The sequence below is a fragment of the Kogia breviceps genome, chromosome 11 (genome assembly GCF_026419965.1).
Source record: "Kogia breviceps isolate mKogBre1 chromosome 11, mKogBre1 haplotype 1, whole genome shotgun sequence".
In the NCBI taxonomy this organism is placed as follows: Eukaryota; Metazoa; Chordata; class Mammalia; order Artiodactyla; family Physeteridae; genus Kogia; species Kogia breviceps.
Window position 1 is genome coordinate 58047426 of NC_081320.1, and position 20013 is coordinate 58067438.

The following is a 20013-nucleotide window of genomic DNA, read 5'->3' on the forward strand; positions in this document are numbered from 1 at the left end:
ACAAACTGTTCCCTCCCTGGTGTTCCCTCCTTCCCCTATTCCCTTTCCACTTGCCTGCCAAATTGCTCTTCATCCTTCAAAAACCACTTTGTCCAGGAGGCCTGCCTTTGAACACCTACTTCTGTACCTTTGGGTGAAACTCTTCTGGGCCAGAAAGGACTTAAATTTATTTAGAGTTGACAGGTATTACCTTACAATCTCTGCAGACATCCCCCCTACAAATGTTCCATCATATAGTCAAAAGGTGCTTAAAAGACCCTGGTGTTTCCTAAATCTAAAGGGATACAAATAAAGATTTTCCTTATAATACAGTCAAAAAATCTTAAGTCATTCAAAAGGAATGTTTCATTGTGTGATCCATGGATATATTTCAATGGATCCATGGATATATGTCTTCAATGGTTATTTTTCCATCTAGACCAGGAGAGCCATAGAAGGAGGAAGCCACACAGAATTTGGTATCTGACTTAAGAGCAATGAAGTAATTGGTAAGTGCTGCCATTCAAATATTTTTTTGAAAAGATGATTCTGAATCCTGCCAACTAAGAATATATTTTCAGAATTTTCTCCTTACAACGTATATACAGAATGAGTTCTATAAAACTCTCATCCCCATTTCATATCTTGCTCCTTCCAAATAACTTGCGATATGAAGAACTAACAACAAATAACAATACATTGAGCACTTACTATGTCCACGACAGGTGTTAGGCAGGGGACACATGGATCACGGATCAGGTAGAGAGATAGGTAAGTCAATCAATGCAAAACAATGAATGCAATGACTCCAGCAGGGAGGTCCTTGCATGGTGGCCTGGACGCACAGGGAAAGAAGGACCTAAATAGTCTTGAGCTGTCAAGGTAAGTCTTCACGGGAGATGACACTGCACTGAGATTGAAGGAAGAAAAAGACTGTATAAGTGGACAAATGAGGGGTCATTTCAGGCAGTCAAAATGGCACATGCAAGATGTAAAAAACAAACTTATGGTCATCAGGGGGAGAAAGGGGGAGGAGGGATAAATTGGAAGATTGGGATTGGCATATATACACTACTATATATAAAATAGATAACTAATAAGGATCTACTGTATAACACAGGGAACTCTACTCAATACTCTGTAATGGCCTATATGGGAAAGAGTCTAAAAAAAAGTGGATATATGGATATGTCTAACTGATTCACTTTGCTGTACTGCAGAAACTAATACAACATTGTAAATCAACTATACTCCAATAAAAATTATTTTTTAAATTGGCATGTGCGAGGATGAGGATACACAAAATAGAATGCTGGGTCCAGGGAACTGCAAGGAGTTTGATGTGGCTGGAGGATGTTAGGACAGGGAGGGACATCAAGCTGGAGGAGGAGAGAGGGACCAGATCATAATAGCCCTAGGAGACCATGCTGAAGGAGCATGGATAAGCTTGACCTTATCCTGCTGGTAATGGGGAACTGTAGGTAGATTTTAAGTCTGGCTTGAGGAAGATTATTTTTCAATGTCTGTTAGATGGCCAAGCTCACTAAATCATCCAGGGTTCACTCACGCAATCTTTTCACTCATTGCCAAGGCTGCGGTTCAGCAGGTATGCACCAGTATCTGCGCCAGCTAAAGTATGGAAATAGTTCTTCACCAGCTGGTAAACAGCTGCTGCCCCAAATCTCACCTCCCTCACCTGAGCAGCCTGCAGCAGCTCCAGGAAGCCTCCTGTGCATGCCATCAGGCCATTTCTCTGGTGCCTGCTACCATCAGCCCCTATTCCCATATACTTCCCTCCGCCACCACCCCTACCACCAGACCCCAGCCGGAGAGGGAACACTCTTAGTAGGAGCACTGGCACCCCAGTAGGCAAATGCTTGATGTCCACCTGGCCCTCCAAGGCTGTGGTTACCAGCCATTGGCCAGCATTTCCCAGGAACTCCCTTGCATGACCTCTTATGAGAACTGAAAATTCCATGATGAATTGTATCACCAGTATTTTGGGGGGGGGGGGGTTGTGTGGTTTTTTTAAATAAATTTATTTATTTATTTTATTTTTGCTGCATTGGGTCTTCATTGCTGTGTGCGGGCTTTCTCTAGTTGTGGCGAGCAGGGGCTACTCTTCTTGTGGTGCGCGGGCTTCTCATTGCAGTGGCTTCTCTTGTTGCGGAGCATGGGCTCTAGGCGGTTGGGCTTCAGTAGTTGTGACACACAGGCTCAGTAGTTGTGGCTTGCAGGCTCTAGAGCGCAGGCTCAGTAGTTGTGGTGCATGGACTTAGCTGCTCCGCAGCATGTGGGATCTTTCCGGACCAGGGATTGAACCCATGTTCCCTGCTTTGGCAGACGGATTCTTAACCACTGCACCACCAGGGAAGTCCCCAGTATTTTGTTTTTAAAACCTCTTTATATCTCTTTCCTGACCTCTTCTTGCCCTCAACTCAGTATTTCTCATCATTGTCCCACTCTGTTCTGTCCATCAAAAAACCATTTGCCACCTCCTCTTCTAATCCACCTCCTATAGTAGAGTTGCCATTCATTCTTCCTCAGTCCTTATCTCCCTTATTAGACAATCTTCCTTAAAGGGGCAGCCCTTTGAAACCTAGTCCCACCCTCCAGGCTACAGATGATGGAACTGGTGGACATCCTGACCCTGCTGACCCTGCTAGGCCAATTACATTCTATTTCCTGGAAATCTGGAATTAAGACTCACAAGACCTAATCAATTGGGTTTTTTGTGTGGTTTTTTTGGAGTATAATTGTTTTACAATGTCGTGTTAGTTTCTGCTGTACAACAAAGTGAATCAGCTATATGTATACACATATCCCCTCCCTCTTGGACCTCCCTCCCATCTCCCGCTCATGCCACCCATCTAGGTCATCACAGAGTACCGAGCTGAGCTCCCTGTGCTATATCGCAGAGTCCCACTAACCATCTATTTTACACATGGTAGTGTATTTATGTCAAATCTAATCTCCCAATTCATCCCATCCTCCCCTTCCCCCACTGTGTCCAATCAATTGGTTTTGTAGGATCAAGCTGGGTAGTCATGTACAGTGTGGGGGTCCAGATGACTTTTTTTTTTTAGTGGCTATGTGCAAAATGGATCATTAAGTTAAGAAGCCAGTCTGCAATAGGAGGAAATCAAAGCATATTTTATCCAGAGAGAAGCAGAGATGTGAATCCCTGTGATGACGGGAACACTTGCAAGAGAAAGAAATAGGAAAAGAGTAGCCGCTTGATAACTGTGCAGTGTCTGAGAGGCCAGCCATACTCTCTGTAATTGAGTTCCCGAAGGTTCTCTTGTCATCTTATGATCCTCTCCTTGTGTTTCTTTGAGAAAATTTCAGTTTCTTGCAACTAATAATCTCTTACTTAGAAGGCATCCTGTCATTGGTAGAACTTGTTTTATTCTTACCCATGAAATCAATTCATAATGAACACAGAAAAAAAATTTAATGACATTATTAAACAGGAGTTAAACTAAACAAAAATCCTCATGTCTTAAAATAATTCTCAATAACCTTAGAATAATTCTCTGACCAGCCTATTGATGAACTACCAGTCCAAAGAAAGCTTCTTTCCTCTCAGGGAGGTAGAGCTGGCCTGCCACTCCCTCCTTCAAGTGGATAGGAAAAGGAATGGTGGAGAATTAGTGGGCAATCATAGAATCCTTCCTAGGTTGAGGCCATCCAGGTGTCTGCCTCCCATTGAGGGAAGAAAGGAGGAAACTGATAAAGAGGTCAAGGGGTACCCTCTCTGACCACTCTCTTTGCTTTCCAGACCACCTCCACCCCCTCAGCTGTCTCGGTAGGTCTGTCTCCAACAGCAAGACTGAAGACTACAAGTTCATTTTAAAAAACCAAGAATCTCTGGAAGTAAACAAAGCCAATGTATAGACTGTTGCTTGTCCTTAAACCAACAGTTGTTAAACACTGCACTGGCTCCTCAAAGTATAAACAGTTATATTTTTTAAATATATAAAAATCTTAAAAAAAAAAAAAAAAAAAAAAGGTCATGAAGAACGTAGGGGCAGGACAGGAATAAAGACACAGACCTAGGGGCTTCCCTGGTGGCTCAGTGGTTGAGAGTCCGCCTGCCAATGCAGGGAACACAGGTTCATGCCCCGGTCTGGGAAGATCCCACATGCCGCGGAGCCACTGGGCCTGTGAGCCATGGCCGCTGAGCCTGTGCGTCCAGAGCCTGTGCTCCGCAATGGAAGAGGCCATAACAGTGAGAGGCCCGTGTACCACAAAAAAAAAAAAAAAAAAAAGAAAAGACACAGACCTACTAGAGAATGGACTTGAGGACATGGGGAGGGGGAAGGGTAAGCTGGGACAAAGTGAGAGAGTGGCATGGACATATATACACTACCAAATGTAAAACAGATAGCTAGTGGGAAGCAGCCACATAGCACAGGGAGATCAGCTCGGTGCTTTGTGACAACCTAGAATGGTGGGGTAGGGAGGTTGGGAGGGAGGGAGATGCAAGAGGGAAGAGATATGGGGATATATGTATATGTATAGCTGATTCACTTTGTTATAAAGCAGAAACTAACACACCATTGTAAAACAATTATACTCCAATAAAGATGTTAAAAAAAATCTACATATCTTTCATAGGATATAACGGCATCTTTACAAACACAGAATGGTAACCAAAGCCTCAAATTTCTATTACTTCTAGGTTAATCTTTTTAATGATTGTTCCTGGGTCCCCAAACGTTCAGTATCTTCTGTGTGCAAGGAATGGGCTGCCTGGTAGGGCAATTCAAAGGCTATAGACATCCAAGACAATTTAATGGGAAAAGAAAAGTCTTTTCCACAAACGGTGTTGTGACCACTGGATATCCACATGCAAAAAAATGAAGTTGGACCCCCTATCTCACACTCAAAATGTATTATCTGCCTAAATGTCAAAGCTAAAACTATAAAACTTGCAGAAGAAAACACAGAAATAAATCTTCATGACCTTGGATTAGGTGATGGTTTCTTAGATATAACACTAAAAGTGTAAGTGACAAAAGAAAAGGATAAATTTGACATCATCAAAATTTTAAACTTTTGTGCATCAAAGGACATCATCAAGAAAGTGAAAAGATAACTTACTGAATGGAAGAAAATACTTGCAAATAATATATCAGATGAGGGACTTATATTCAGAATATATAAAGAACTCTTACAACAATAAGAAGACAAGCCAATTAAAAATGGGCAAAGGATATGAATAGACCTTTTCTCCAAAGAATATACAAATGGCCAAAAAAATTATGAAAAGGTGATCAGTATTATTAGTTGTTAGGGAATGAAAATTAAAACCACAATGAGATACCACTTCTCACCCACAGGATGGCTGTAATCAAAAAGACAATAATAAGTGTCAGAAAGGATACAGTGGAATTGGAACTCATACATTGCTGATGAAATTGTTTGGAAAACAATTTGGCAGTACTTCAAAAAGTTACACATAGAGTTACCATAAGACAGCAATTCCACTCCTAGGTATATACTCAAGAGACTAGAAACCATATGTCTACACAAAGGCTGTGGCATACTCAACCACTGCTCACCGGGGCACCCTAGCCATCTCCTTAACTTGTTCCAACCAATTCCTGCTTGGTTCTTTCTGGAGAAGAAAGAACACTGGGCTAGGGGGAACTTCAAGATGGCAGAGGAGTAAGACATGGAGATCACCTTCCTCCCCACAAATAAATCAAACATACATCTACATGTGGAACAACTCCTACAGAACACCAACTGAATGCTGGCAGAAGACCTCAGACTTCCCAAAAGGCAAGGAACTCCCACGTACCTGGGTAGGGCAAAAGATAAAAAGAAAAACAGAGACAAAAGAATAGGGACAGGACCTGCACCTCGGGGAGGGAGCTGTGAAGGAGGAAAAGTTTCCACACACTAGGAAGCCCCTCCACTGGCAGAGATGGGGGGTGGTGGGGAGGAAGCTTCATAGCCATGGAGGAGTGCAGCAACAGGGGTGCAGAGGGCAAAGCAGAGAGATTCCCACACAGAGGATCAGTGCCGACCAGCACTCACCAGCCCGAGAGACTTGTCTGCTCACCCGCCAGGGCGGGCGGGGGTTAGGAGCTGAGGCTCCAGCTTTGGAGGTCAGATCCCATGGAGAGAACTAGGGCTGGCTGCGTGAACACAGCCTGAAGGGGACTAGTGCACCACAGCTAACTGGGAGGGAGTCCGGGAAAAAGTCTGAACCTGCCTAAGAGGCAAGACACCATTGTTTTGGGGTGCGTGAGGAAAGGGGATTCAGAGCACCGTCTAAACGAGCTCCAGAGACAGGCGCGAGCTGTGGCTATCAGCACAGACACCAGAGGCGGGCATGAAACACTGAAGCTGCTGCTGCCGCCACCAAGAAACCTGTGTGCAAGCACAGGTCACTATCCACACCTCCCCTCCCGGGAACCTGTGCAGCCCGCCACTGCCAGAGTCCCATGATCCAGGGACAACTTCCCCGGGAGATCACATGGTGCACCTCAGGCTGTTGCAATGTCATGCTGGCCTCTGCGGCGACAGACTCACCCCGCATTCCATACCCCTCCCTCCCCCCGGCCTAAGTGAGCCAGAGCCCCCTAATCAGCTGCTCCTTTAACCCTGTCCTGTCTGGGCAGGAACAAATGCCCTCAGGCAACCTACATGCAGAGGCAGGGCCAAATCCAAAGCTGAACCCCAGGAGCTGTGCGAACAAAGAAGAGAAAGGGAAATCTCTCCCAGCAGCCTCAGGAGCAGAGGATTAAATCTCCGCAATCAACTTGATGTACCCTGCATCTGTGGAATACCTGAATAGACAACAAATCATCCCAAAATTGAGGCAGTGGACTTTGGGAGCAACTGTAGACATGGGGGTTTCCTTCCTGCATCTAATTTGTTTCTGGTTTTATGTTTATCTTAGCTTAGAATTTAGAGCTTATTATCATTGGTAGATTTGTTTACTGATTTGGTTGCTCTCTTCCTTTTATTTTTATATATATTTTTTTTCATTTTATCTTTTTTGAGTGTGTATGTGTATGCTTCTTTGTGTGACTTTGTCTGTATGGCTTTGCTTTTACCATTTGTCCTAGGGTTCTGTCTGTCCGTTTGTTGTCATTGTTTTTGTATAGTTTTTAGCGCTAATTATCATTGGTGGATTTGTTTTTTGGTTTGGTTGCTCTCTTCTTTTCTTTCTTTCTTTATTACTTTTAAAATTTTTTTATTTTTAATAATTTTTTTATTTTAATAACTTTATTATTTTATTTATTTATTTTATTTATTTTTATTTATCTATTTTCTCCTTTTCTTCTGTTCCAAGACAGGTCTTCATGCTCCAGCCGGGTGTCAAGCCGGAGCCTCTGAGGTAGGAGAGCCGAGTTCAGGACATAGGTCCACCAGAGACCTCCCAGCCCCACATAATATCAAACAGTAAAAGTTCTCCCAGAGATCTCCATCTCAACGCTAAGACCCAGCTCCACTCAACGACCAGCAAGCTACAGTGCTGGACAACAGATGCCAAACAACTAACAAGACAGGAACACAACCCCACCCATGAGCAGAGAGGCTGCCTAAAATCATAATAAAGTCTCAGACACCCCCAAACACACCACCAGACTCAGTCCTGCCCACCAGAAACACAATATCCAGCTTCATCCACCAGAGCACAGGCATCAGTCCCCTCCACCAGGAAGCCTACACAACCCACTGAATCAACCTTACCCACTGGGGGCAGACACCAAAAACAATGGGAACTACAAACTTGGAGCCTGTGAAAAGGAGACCCCAAACACAGTAAGTTAACCAAAATGAGAAGACAGAGAAATACACAGCAGATGAAGGAACAAGGTAAAAACCCACCAGACTAAACAAATGAAGAGGAAATAGGCAGTCTACCTGAAAAATAATTCAGAGTAATGACAGTAAAGATGATCCAAAATCTTGAAAATAGAATGGAGAAAATACAAGAAATGCTTAACAAGGACCTAGAAGAACTAAAGAGCAAACAAACAATGTTGAACAACATAATAAATGAAATTTAAAATTCTCTAGAAGTAATCAATAGCAGAATAACTAAGGCAGAAGAACGGATAAGTGACCTGGAAGATAAAACAGTGGAAATAACTACCGCAGAGCAGAATAAAGAAAAAAGAATGAAAAGAATTGGGACAGTCTCAGAGACCTTTAGAAGAACATTAACTGCACCAACATTCAAATTGTAGGGGTCCCAGAAGAAGAAGAGAAAAAAAAAGGTCTGAGAAAATATTTGAAGAGATTAAAGTTGAAAACTTCCCTAATATAGGAAAGGAAATAGTCAATCAAGTCCAGGAAACACAGATAGTCCCATACAGGATAAATCCAAGGAGAAACATGCCAAGACACACATTAATCAAACTATCAAAAATTAAATACAGGGCTTCCCTGGTGGCGCAGTGGTTGAGAGTCCGCCTGCCGATGCAGGGGACACGGGTTCGTGCCCTGGTCCAGGAAGATTCCACATGCCGCGAAGCGGCTAGGCGCATGAGCCATGGCCGCTGAGCCTGCACGTCTGGAGCCTGTGCTCCGCAACGGGAGTGGCCAAAACAGTGAGAGGCCCACGTACCGCAAAAAAAAAAAAAAAAAAAAAAATATTAAAAGCAGTGAGGGAAAAGCAACAGATAACATACAAGGGAATCCCCATAAGGTTAACAGCTGATCTTTCAGCAGAAACTCTGCAAGCCATAAAGGGGTGGCAGGACATATTTAAAGTGATGAAAGGGAAAAACCTACAAACAAGATTACTCCACACAGGGCTTTCCTGGTGGTGCACTGGTTGAGAATCCGCCTGCCAATGCAGGGGACACGGGTTCAATCCCTGGTCCGGGAAGATCCCACATGCCGCGGACCAACTAAGCTCATGAGCCACACTACTGAGCCTGTGCTCTAGAGCCCGTGAGCCACAACTACTGAGCCCGCGTGCCGCAACTACTGAAGCCCGCGCGCCTAGAGCCTGTGCTCCACAATGAGAAAAGTCACTGCAATGAGAAGCCCGCGCACTGCAACGAAGAGTAGCCCCCACTTGCCGCAACTAGATAAAGCCCGCGTGCAGCAACAAAGACCCAACATAGCCAAAACTAAAAATAAATAAAATTTTTTTAAAAACCGATTACACAGCAAGGATCTCATTCAGATTCGATGGAGAAATTAAAAAGCTTTACAGACAAGCAAAAGCTAAGAGAATTCAGCACCAAGAAACTAGCTTTACAACAAATGGTAAAAGAATGTCTCTAGGCAGGGAAAACAAAAGAAGGATAAGATCTACAATAACAAACCCAAAACAATTAAGAAAATGGTAATAGGAACATATACATCGATAACTACCTTAAATGTAAATGGATTAAATGCTTCAACCAAAAGACACAGGCTTGCTGCATGGATACAAAAACAGGCCCCATATATATGCTGTCTACAAGAGACCCACTTCAGACATAGGGACACATACACACTGAAACTGAGGAGATGGAAAAAGATATTCCATGCAAATGGAAATCAAAAGAAAGCTGGAGTAGCAGTTCTCATATCAGACAAAATAAACTTTAAAATAAAGACTACTACAACAGACAAAGAAGAATACTACATAATGATCAAGGGAACAAATCAAGAAGAACATATAACAATTGTAAATATTTATGCACCCAACATAGGAGCACCTCAATACATAAGGCTAGTGCTAACAGCCATAAAAAGGGAAATCAACAGTAACACAATCATAGTAGGGGACTTTAAACCCCATTTTCATCAATGGACATATCATCCAACATGAAAATAAATAAGGAAACACAAGCTTTAAATGACACATTTAACAAAATGGATTTAATTGTAATTTATAGGACATTCCACCCAAAAACAACAGAATACACTTTCTTCTCAAGTGCTCAGGGAACATGCTCCAGGACAGATCATATCTTGGCACGAATCAAGCCTTGGTAAATTTAAGAAAACTGAAATCATATCAAGCATCTTTTCTGACCACAATGCTATGAGACTAGGTATCAATTCAATACCCTACTAAATAACCAAGAGATCACTGAAGAAATCAAAGAGGAAATCAAAAAATACCTAGAAACAAATAACAATGATAACACGATGACCTGAAACCTATAGGATGCAGCAAAAGCAGTTCTAACAGGGAAGTTTATAGTAATACAATCCTACCTCAAGAAACAAGAAACATGTCAAATAAACAACCTAACCTTACACCTAAAGCAATTAGAGAAAGAAGAACAAAAAAGCCCCGAAGTTAGCAGAAGGAAAGAAATCATAAAGATCAGATCAGAAATAAGTGAAAAAGAAATGAAGGAAACAATAGCAAAGATCAATAAAACTAAAAGCTGGCTCTTTAAGAAGATAAACAAAACTGATAAACAATTAGCCAGGGGCTTCCCTGGTGGCGCAGTGGTTGGGAGTCCTCCTGCCGATGCAGGGGACACGGGTTCGTGCCCCGATCTGGGAAGATTCCACATGCCACGGAGCGGCTGGGCCCGTGAGCCATGGCCGCTGAGCCTGCGCATCCGGAGCCTGTGCTCCGCAATGGGAGAGGCCACAACAGTGAGAGGCCCATGTACCGCAAAAAAAAAAAAAAAAAAAAAAAAAAAACAATTAGCCAGACTCATCAAGAATAAAAGGGAGAAGAATCAAATCAATAGAATTAGAAATGAAAAAATAGTAACAACTGACACTGCAGAAATACAAAGGATCATGAGAGATTAGTACAAGCAACTATATGCCGATGAAATGGACAACCTGGAAGAAATAGACAAATTCTTAGAAAAGCACAACCTTCTGAGACTGAACCAGGAAGAAATAGAAAATATGAACAGACCAATCACAAGCACTGAAATTGAAACTGTGATTAAAAATCTTCCAACAAACAAAAGCCCAGGACCAGATGGCTTCACAGGTGAATTCTATCATTTAGAGAAGAGCTAACACCCATCTTTCTCAAACTCTTCTAAAATATAGCAGAGGGAGGAATACTCCCAAACTCATTCTATGAGGCTACCATCACCCTGATACCAAAACCAGACAAAGATTTCACCAAAAAAGAAAACTACAGGCCAATATCACTGATGAATATAGATGCAAAAATCCTCAACAAAATACTAGCAAACAGAATCCAACAGCACGTTACAAGGATCACACACCATAAGTGGTGTTCACCCCAGGAATGCAAGGAGTCTTCAATATACACCAATCAATCAATGTGATAAACCATATTATCAAATTGAAGGATAAAAACCATATGATAATCTCAATAGATGCAGAAAAAGCTTTCGACAATATTCAACATCCATTTATGATAAAAACTCTCCAGAAAGTAGGCATAGAAGGAACTTACCTCAACACAATAAGGTAAACCATACAAGGTTTGCCATATGTGACAAACCCACAGCCAACATCGTTCTCAATAGTGAAAAACTAAAACAATTCCCACTAAGATTAGGAACAAGACAAGGTTGCCCACTCTCACCACTATTATTCAACATAGTTTTGGAAGTTTTAGCCACAGCAATCAGAGAAGAAAAAGAAATAAAAGGAATCCAGATAGGAAAGGAAAAAGTAAAACTGTCACTGTTTGCAGATGACATGATACTATACATAGAGAATCCTAAAGAAGCTACCAGAAAACTACTAGAGCTAATCAATGAATTTGGTAAAGTAACAGGATACAAAATTAATGCACAGAAATCTCTTGCATTCCTATACACTAATGATGAAAAATCTGAAAGACAAATTAAGAAAACATTCCTATTTACCATTGCAACAAAAAGAATAAAATACCTAGGAAAACACCTACCTGATAAAAGACATGCATGAAGAAAACTATAAGACACTGATGAAAGAAATTAAAGATAATACAAACAGATGGAGAGATATACCATGTTCTTGGATTGGAAGAATCAACATTGTGAAAATGACTATACTACCCAAAGCAATCTACAGATTCAATGCAATCCCTATCAAATTACCAATGACATTTTTCACAGAACTCAAACAAAAAATTTCACAGTTTGTATGGAAACACAAAAGACCCCAAATAGTCAAAAGAATCTTGAGAAAGAAAAATGGAGCTGGAGGAATCAGGATCCCTGACTTAAGACTATACTACAAAGATACAGTAATCAAGACAGTATGGTACTGGCACATAAACAGAAATATAGATCAATGAAACAGGATAGAAAGCTCAGAGATAAACCCACGCACATATGGTCACCTTATCTTTGATAAAGGATGCAAGAATATACAATGGAGAAAAGACAGCCTCTTCAATAAGTGGTGCTGGGACAACTGGACAGCTACATGTGAAAGAATGAAATTAGAACACTCCCTAACACCATACACAAAAATAAACTGAAAACGGATTAAAGACCTAAATATAAGGCCAGACAGTATAAAACTCTTAGAGGAAAACATAGTCAGAACACTCTTTGACATAAATCACAGCAAGATCCTTTCTGAAGTACCTCATAGAGGAAGGGAAATAAAAACAAAAATAACTAATGGGACATAATGAAACTTAAAAATTTTTGCACATCAAAGGAAACCATAAACAAGATGAAAAGACAACCCTCAGAATGGGAGAAAATATCTGCAAATGAAGTAACTGACAAAGGATTAATCTCCAAAATATACAAGCAGTTCATGCAGCTCAATATCAAAAAAACAAACAACCCAATCCAAAAATGGGCAGAAGACCTAAATCGACATTTCTCCAAAGAAAATATACAGATTGCCAAGAAACACATGGAAGGATGCTCAACATCACTAATTGTTAGAGAAATGCAAATCAAAACTACAATGAGGTATCACCTCACACCAGTCAGAAGGGCCATCATCAAAAAATGTACAAACAATAAATGCTGGAGAGGGTGTGGAGAAAAGAGAACCCTCTTGCACTGCTGGTGGGAATGTAAATTGATACAGCCACTATGGAGAACGGTATGCAGGTTCCTTAAAAAACTAAAAATAGAACTACCATACAACCCAGCAATCCCACTACTGGGCATGTACCCTGAGAAAACCATAATTCAAAAAGAGTCATGTACCGCAATGTTCATTGAAGCTCCATTTACAATAGCCAGGACATGGAATCAACCTAAGTGTCCACTGAAGATGAATGGATCATGAGGATGTGGCACATATATACAATGGAATATTACTCAGCCATAAAAAGAAATGAAATTGAGTTATTTATAGTGAGGTAGATGGACCTAGAGTCTGTCATACAGAGTGAAGTAAGTCAGAAAGAGAAAAACAAATACCGTATGCTAACATATATATAAGGAATCTAAAAAAAAAAGGTTCTGAAGAACCTAGGGCCAGGACAGGAATAAAGACGCAGACATAGAGAATGGACTTGAGGACACGGGGAGGGGGAAGGGTATGCTGGGACAAAGTGAGAGGGTGGCATGGACATATATATACTACCAAGAGTAAAATAGATAGCTAGTGGGAAGCAGCAGCATAGCACAGAGAGATCAGCATGGTGCTTTGTGTGCACCTAGAGGGGTGGGATAGGGAGTCCAGGAGGGAGACACAAGAGGAGGGGATATGCAGATATATGCATATGTATTGCTGATTCACTTTTTTATACAGCAGAAATTAGCACTCCATTGTAAAGCAATTATACTCCAATAAAGATGTTAAAAAAAAAACACTGGGCTAGGTGCCAACTTAATGAAAAAATTGATTGTTAATTTCAGAATTGAATAAATATAAGTCATATATACATATATTATTAAAAGTCTATCACAAGATGGCAACATCTTTTGGGTTGAAAAAAAAAAAAAAACAACACTGGTCTACTGAGATCTGAAACATACAAATGAGGATCTGAACATCTTGCTGCATAGCAGACCAGCAGCATCAGCATCAACTGGGAGCTGGTTAGAAATGCAGGATGTCAGCCCTCACCACCAGACTTGCTGAATCAGAATCTGGATTTTATATTTGAGTGCTTGGGTGACTCCTATGCACAATGATATTTGAGAAGAACTGTTTGCTGTCAAACATTTTAATTACATTTAAGTCCAATCCACATATGACAAATCGAGTTAAACCTACAGGAGGAGGCTGACTGCTGAAGATGCGTAGGTCTGCTGGCTAAAGGATAGCTTTCCATGCCGCTCCAGCTTACTGGGGAAAGAGTCAGTTCCAGAAGCAGAGTCAGCAAGATAACCTTCCCAACAGCTTGCTTTTTCTTTTTTGTTGGCAAATACATTACCTACATTGCAAAGTTATTGAGATCCACATCCTTTGTGGGTAGGAGAGGCCCTAGAACAGCCCTGGTTAGAGATGCTGCCATGAAACAGTTTTTCACTTACCATAATATAATCTACCTTCTGATTGACTGTTGGTGGTAGAGCCAATATAATTCTTTATAAGAGAGCATACTCCAGTGTAATGTTTTTCAAGCACTGATCCATTATGTAGTGACCATATTTTAAAAATAAAAACATGGTCATATATTCTGAATTAAAAAGAGAATCATGACATGACAATAGCAAGTATACCCATAACAATAACTGAATGGAATATTTGTGACTGTCCTGGGAAATCTAGGATATATGGTGCCAAAACCCATGAGGCATTAATGACCTGGATGAGAAGTACTATGACCTTGGTCTTCCTCTGGATATTGATACCAGAATTCTGGGCACACCAAGTTCTTTCTCACCCTGGTGCTGTTGCACGTAACCACTCTTCTCCATCACATCTTCGCTTACCTACCCCTTCTCATCCTTCAGGTCTCAGCTTAAATGCCATCTCCCTAGACAGCTGCTCTGGAAACCTTATCTAAGGTAGCTCCCATACCCCCAATCAACCCAGTTCCCCTCCAAGGCCATTCCCTCATTAGTACTTATCACAATCTATTGATATATTCACCTTGCTTTCTTGTTCACTCATTGTTGGCTTCCTCCACCAGAATGGGGGCAAGAACTTGGTCATGTTCAAAGCTGCACCCCTGCATCTGGTACATTCTAGATGTGAAATGAGTTTTTGATGAATAAACAAATGAAAAAGAGTAAAATCTACCCAACTTAGAGAATAAATAAATCTTAATAAAAAATCACCAGACTATAGCTTATTAACAAAAATAACACTAGTAAAATCATTTATGAATAGACCATAAGCTTCCATCAAAACCTTTCACTACATGCTCATGCCAATGAACAGAGCAAGTAAGATCCAACGAATAGTGTGGATGGTACCACTGAGTGACTTCACTTAAATCTCTTTCCCTCTCTGAGCTGTACCTGTAAAATAAAGACTATCTCTCAGAGTTGTGGGTGAAGGGATTTCTCTCTGTGTGTGTGTGTGTGTGTGTGTGTGTGTGTGTGTGTGTGTGTGTAGTGTCTGGTACAGAGCAAGCACTCATCTCAATACAGGTTTGATTCTTTATAGTTACCCCCATGCTTCCCTTGTTCAAACTGGTCAAAGGACTGAAGAACATGAAATCACATCTTCAGGCCTTCATGTGATCCTATTTACCCAAAACTCCAGGCCCAACCATGGCTATTACACCCCTCTCTTCAAATTCAACAAGTGCAATTGAGTTCACCTGCAGCATCCGGTAATTTTAGCCATGTCACAATTGAGACTTGACAAATTTTTTAAAAACATCTCCAGCAGTTCGTTGTTTCAGGTCACTGCTTCAAAGCTGATGATGTTCCTAAGGTGAACTTGAACATGGTTCCATTTCTAAACACAGTTCTAGTGATCTGCTTCAAATACCCTTAATAAAGCACGAGGTTGAAAAACAGTTACAAGGAATCACAAACTTACTGAGTTCTGGTTAGAAACAAGGCACTATGGTAGGGACCACAGTAACCGAGAAAAATAAAAAAGTGTGTAAAGCAGTGAAGTGATAGCTCTGGGTTTTGGAATCAGACTGACTTGGGTTCCAATTCCCATTCTACAGTCTGCTAAGTAGTGACCGTGGGCAACATCTTTAACCTCTTTGTGCCTCAGTTTCCTGGTGAGGAAACTGAGGCTAACCACAGTACCAACATCATGGGGTTGTCGAGAAGATGGAAGAGATAAATCTGTACACACATTTAGTACCAAGTTTGCACTCAGGAAATGTTGGCTCTGATTATTAAATTCAATATTCTCAGCCTCAAGGGTCTTACATACATTTACAAATGAAAATATTCAGAGTGAAACAACAGCACTAAATGATATATACCAAGTGAGCAGCATCGGTCACGAAAGATGCAAAACTTTAGGAGTGCAAGGCATTCCTTCATCTAAGGCACCCCTTCATCTAAGGATGGTAAAAGGTCTCATGGGAGAGGTGAGATTGAAATGGATGGGGCCATGCAAGACATAGATACAAATAGGCTCCCTGCGGCGAGCACTTCCTATTTGCCAAACACTGTGGGGAACCTTGTATGTTATCTCCACAAGCTACAAGTTAGGTACCTCTAAACCTCCATTGCATGTATGAGAAGCTATTTTACTGATGATAGTTGAGACTCACAGAGCTTTAGTAGTTAGCTTCCCCAAGCCACCCAACTGGTGGCACACCTAGGTTCAAAATCAGGTCTGTCTGACCAAAGCCCATGCTCCCACCACTATGCCACTGGGGGAAAGGGATCTGGAGAAGAAGGATGAAGGGGGAGATAAATCATCCCAGCGTGAGGCAGGAAAGAACATAGTAATCTTATTATATGGCAAGTGGGAAGCAAACAATTTATGATTTTTTTTTAAAGAAAAGGAAAATGAAGGTAGAAAGGTGGGTTAAGGACCAGGGAGAATGGAAAACTCAGAATTTTGGACTTCAGACTAAGGATAGTGAGGAAACATTTTTTTGTCTTTGGTGTATGTGTGTTTTTGATTAAATACTGTACTACTACTATCATTACTAAGAGCACTTGTTGAGCAACAATTAATGGCCAGGCCCCATGCTAAACTATTTGCATACATTACTTCTAATAGTTACAATTCTGCAACTTAGGTGTTGTTACCCACCCTTTCACAAACAAACAAGGCCCTGAAAGGTCAAGCCACTCACTCAGATGCCTCTAGTAAACAAACAGCAGAGTGGGTTCAAACCCAAATGGGTGTGAAATCAAAGTCAGCGCCCTTTCCCCTAAAATGGTACTGCTGAAAAACCTCCCTTGCAACAGAGAGCTGAAAAATAAGAGAAACGAAAAGGGAGACAGGGGACTAGTCAGACGCAAAATAGGGATCCAGAGTAAGGAGAGAAATGTCTCAACTGGAGTCACTGTGAAAATGGACGGGAGGTGACAGAGAGCAAATGTGTTCATGACCTTTTCTTTCATTTGCTCCAGTTCTGTGTCATGGTCTACTACCTGCAGCAGAAACCAAGTTAGTAACTATTCCTGCCTGTATTACTGTCCTTGCCTTCAAGCCCTGATTTGAGTGTTGCTTTAATATTTATTTGTCCCACCACAATGTTATCAGAGCTAAAATATGGCATCATCCGCTAATCTGTTAACTGTATTGAAGTGTAGTCATTCAAGAGAATAAAACTAAGCCTTCACATCCAATAGATCACATTATGCTTTACATATTATCATCTTAAAAAATCTGACTTAAACACATAGTCTGTCAAATCAGGAGGAAACATACGCTGAACTCTAATGAGCTCTGCCAAATCCTACAGTATTATTAAAGTTCATTGTGATGTCAGAGATGACACGGTTTTCTAAAATGGAGTGTGGTATCAATATTTGTTGGGCTGCTTTCTAGTTAATATTCTCGGGAAAGTAGCACAATAAATAAAACAGTGGGAAATGTATGCATTATGAATATATCTTTCAAACTAATGCAAAAGCTATGTGGACAATTACTTTCATTATCTCTGATGGAATCAAGAGTTAGAAGTTTTAATATTTGTGTCATGATTCCAAAAAACCCCAAACATTTCTGCACTAGTACCTTAGCTTTAGTCCTCCTCATTCAATGAGAAACGTCAATATTTTAAATAGAAAATCAGTAGTATAACTGGTATACAGAAATGAGTTGAAATTCATAAAGATAAAAGAGTAAAAATTTCCTTTCCATATATACAGTTAATACATTAATATTCCTAACATTTTACAATACTAATTTCAAACATCTAGAATGCTTCTGGGAATAAAATTATGAAGGAAATGGCACTTAAGAGTCCCATATACTAAGGATAAAAACAAATATTACTTGTGTACTACCTTCACTGGAAAAAGATATTTACATATAGAAGATAAAGCAAAATAACAACATAAACATTCTACATTCTCTAATATTACAGCTCTTAATTATATAATGATCTGTGGTCTGTGTTTTTTAATCTGTTGGACTTAATTTTATTCCTATGTGCAAACACATACATGGATATTAAAGAACTCTGCTCATCTATACTCAGACCCAACCAAATATCATCGAAAATTTAGCAATAAAGTCCTTTCTCTGCAGGCAGCCTTGCTACTATGTCACTGTAAAGCATAAAGATATAACTATCTTAATAAAAAGACCAGAAGCTAAATCATCTTTTTTTTTCTTTTCAAAATTGAAGCTCCTTGCAAACCCATTTACACAAATAACTTCATTCACCTTATCTTCAAATCTGAGTGTTTCTTCAACTAAGCCAGATATCATCACATCCCCACTAGTCCGATAGCCTGTCATAACAGTGATTCACTGCAACTCCACCCTTTTCCCACCTCCAGTTTCAACAGTGCATTTAATTTTTTTTCCTATTAGAGAAAAAAAATTAAGATTAGGAGTTCAAATCCTCAAAGTAGTTCAGTGAACAGTCACATTACTATTATTTAACCGCAGGGAATTTTCTGTTTAATTGCCACTCTCTCCCTTCCCCCAAAGGACTACAACTTATTTTGATGGTGTAATGGAAAGCATTGCATTAAGAAAGAGCAAAAACATAATGGGTTTTAATTTTTAAACATCTAACCTTTTCACGAGTCACTGTTAATCATTTGCATCTGTGACTTTAATAATCAGTTCAGCAATTACAGAAGCAAAATCTCCAGGATGGGACTAGGTAAGGATGCCCCAATCACAACCATTACCATAGCAGGGAGAGAAGAAAGCTATTCTGTCATATGTGACATGAAGAAAGTTTTACGTGTCAGTTCCACCCAATCTTGAGAATGGTAGAGCTCCTGGTACTTAAAATCTTCATCTTCTAAAATTCAAGAGCTAAAAAAATATATATCTCACTGCATTTTCAAATATTCAGTTTTTACTTTCTGTAACAATTTTTTTCAACTTTAGGGCTTGGGGGAAAAGATGGCTCCAGAATACAGAATAATCACAACACTACAAGAGGGGGAAAAGCTAGTTTTAAAAAATAATTCTTCCCACAGAGACATTAAGACCATTATCATTACACCACTTAACCATTTATTTCATTACGAAAGGAAACTTAGAGCACAAGTGGCAATACTCTGAAACGTGATGTTACTGTGTTCTGCATCAATGAACACACAAGTCTGGAAGGTACAAATATGGTCTCTGTCAGTTGTAGTCCATACTCAGCAAGTCATTTTTCCTGTGGGCTGAGGCTCCCATATCATGGAAATCTTCCCTAACTGCTGAAGGCTGAAAAGGATTCCCTGTGAACAGCATCTGGACCACACCTTGTTTGGTCACACAAGAAGCTGACAAGGGCTGGAGAAAAATGCGTCTGGTCCAAAGACGAGAGGACAGGGCCAAAATTCAAAATATGCCCCTCTACAATTTAATAAGGAGGACCCCTAAAATGTCTCTTCATCCAGTTTTGTTCTTCTAATCAGTCCCGCCATCCGCTACTAGATGTTGGTCATTCTGTGGGCTGGCTGGTAGGGTTTTGTGGTCCAGCAACTGCCAGCCTTTTATAACCTCAGTGATGGTGCGGAAGCATCCATAAATATGCTTTCTGGCACTAAGTCACTACCAAGGGAAATACTAGAGAACAAACTCCCCACCCACTGCAGAAATTTCTTAGTTTCAAAGCATCTGGAATGAAGATCCCAATTACCTTCAGCAAAATTTCTT

At 40.6% G+C, this 20013-nt stretch overlaps 1 protein-coding gene across 5 annotated transcripts in view; it reads right to left on the reverse strand.

The window, feature by feature from the left end:
• Positions 1-20013, reverse strand: part of EML6 (EMAP like 6) — a 345807-nt gene that overhangs the window by 289893 nt on the left and 35901 nt on the right. The window lies entirely within an intron of this gene.